The sequence below is a fragment of the Mustela nigripes genome, chromosome 2, assembly GCF_022355385.1.
Source record: "Mustela nigripes isolate SB6536 chromosome 2, MUSNIG.SB6536, whole genome shotgun sequence".
NCBI lineage: Eukaryota > Metazoa > Chordata > Mammalia > Carnivora > Mustelidae > Mustela > Mustela nigripes.
In genome coordinates this window covers 42,108,368-42,110,391 of record NC_081558.1, presented here as the reverse complement: position 1 = coordinate 42,110,391, position 2,024 = coordinate 42,108,368, and the positions used below count along the sequence as shown (strand labels likewise).

At 39.1% G+C, this 2,024-nt stretch overlaps 1 pseudogene; it reads left to right on the top strand.

Moving 5' to 3' along the window:
* The first annotated feature begins 823 nt into the window (after window positions 1-823).
* Window positions 824-1,853, top strand: LOC132009855 (SOSS complex subunit C-like; annotated as a pseudogene).
* Window positions 1,854-2,024: the final 171 nt, after the last annotated feature.

Below are 2,024 nucleotides of genomic sequence, written 5' to 3'. Positions count from 1 at the left end.
TAGCCTAGCTGGATATAGTATTCTTGGCTGCACGTTTTTCTCGTTTAGTGCTCTGAAAATATCATGCCAGCTCTTTCTGGCCTGCCAGGTCTCTGTGGATAAGTCAGCTGCCAATCTAATATTTTTACCATTGTATGTTACAGACTTCTTTTCCCGGGCTGCTTTCAGGATTTTCTCTTTGTCATTGAGACTTGTAAATTTTACTATTAGGTGACGGGGTGTGGGCCTATTCTTATTGATTTTGAGGGGCATTCTCTGAACCTCCTGAATTTTGATGCTCGTTCCCTTTGCCATATTGGGGAAATTCTCCCCAATAATTCTCTCCAGTATACCTTCTGCTCCCCTCTCACTTTCTTCTTCTTCTGGAATCCCAATTATTCTAATGTTGTTTCGTCTTATGGTGTCACTTATCTCTCGAATTCTCCCCTCGTGGTCCAGTAGCTGTTTGTCCCTCTTTTGCTCAGCTTCTTTATTCTCTGTCATTTGGTCTTCTATATCACTAATTCTTTCTTCTGCCTCATTTACCCTAGCAGTGAGAGCCTCCATTTTTGATTGCACCTCATTAATAGCTTTTTTGATTTCACCTTGGTTAGATTTTAGTTCTTTTATTTCTCCAGAAAGGGCTTTTATATCTCTCGAGAGGGTTTCTCTAATATCTTCCATGCCTTTTTCGAGCCCGGCTAGAACCTTGAGAATTGTCATTCTGAACTCTAGATCTGACATATTACCGATGTCTGTATTGATTAGGTCCCTAGCCTTCGGTACTGCCTCTTGTTCTTTTTTTTGTGTTGAATTTTTACGTCTTGTTATTTTGTCCAGGGTCCTGGGTGCTCTCTTGGCCCTGGGGACTGTAAAGTGCTGACCAGTTGCCACTGAGCATAGCTGAAACAAAATAGGAAGATATGGCAGCAAACCCTTCAGGACAAGGTTTTCAAAACAAAAACAGAGTTGCAATCTTGGCAGAACTGGACAAAGAGAAGAGAAAATTACTAATGCAAAACCAATCCTCAACTAATCATCCTGGGGCGAGCATCGCACTCTCGAGACCCTCTCTTAATAAGGACTTCCGGGATCATGCCGAGCAGCAGCATATCGCAGCCCAGCAGAAGGCAGCTTTGTAGCACGCACACGCACACTCATCTGGATACTTCATAACTCAAGACTCTGCCTTTGGGAACCTCATTCTTCCTGTTTTACCTCGCCTTGACCCAGAATGAAGAAAAGATTTGTCAAAAGTGACTATAATATCAGATGCCAAAGCTACTATCATTTAGTGCTATACGAACTGTGACTTTCAGAATTTTGGTGAACTTCTATACTTTTTTGCTCCTTTAAAAGAAAGGCATGTATATGTCGAAGCAGAAAAGGAGGGTCACCAGGAGGATGAGAGTTTTGGAAGCCGTATTATCTAAGGAACTGATGATGCTACTTGTGACTGTTTTGGAACACAGTTTGATTTTTGAACCCAAATCAGACTCTGAATTGGATGGTCACATAAATTCACCCCCCACCCCCCAACTAGGTGGATTGAATATATCATTGTCCGCAGTAGACTTTCATGAATAGTACTTAACTTTAAAGAAATGAGGGTGCTTTTAAAAATGTGAACCAGTAGGCTTAAATGATTTACATTCATATTTGCTGTTTATAGAATTGCTATCAGTGTACCTTCTGTGTTTATAGTCAACTTGTCATTCTTAAATATTCTTTAACTCGTGACTAACTCCTTTATTCTCCATTTTCAAAGAAAATCTAAGAGTAAGTTACCAACCAGTCTTTAACATCTTTTATAAACCTATGCTACTATAAATTATGTGACTAAATGTGATTAAAAACAATGATAAGAAATGTGAAAAAAAAAAAAAAAAGTAAATGAAGAGTAAATGAAGGGGCAAGTAAAATACTAAAAGGGTGGCAACAACCCCAGGAAAATATGCTTTAACCAAATTAGAAGAGATCCAAAATCATGAGTGGGGAGAAAGGGGATAAAAAGAGGTTTAAAAAGGAAGAAAGAAAAAAAAAAA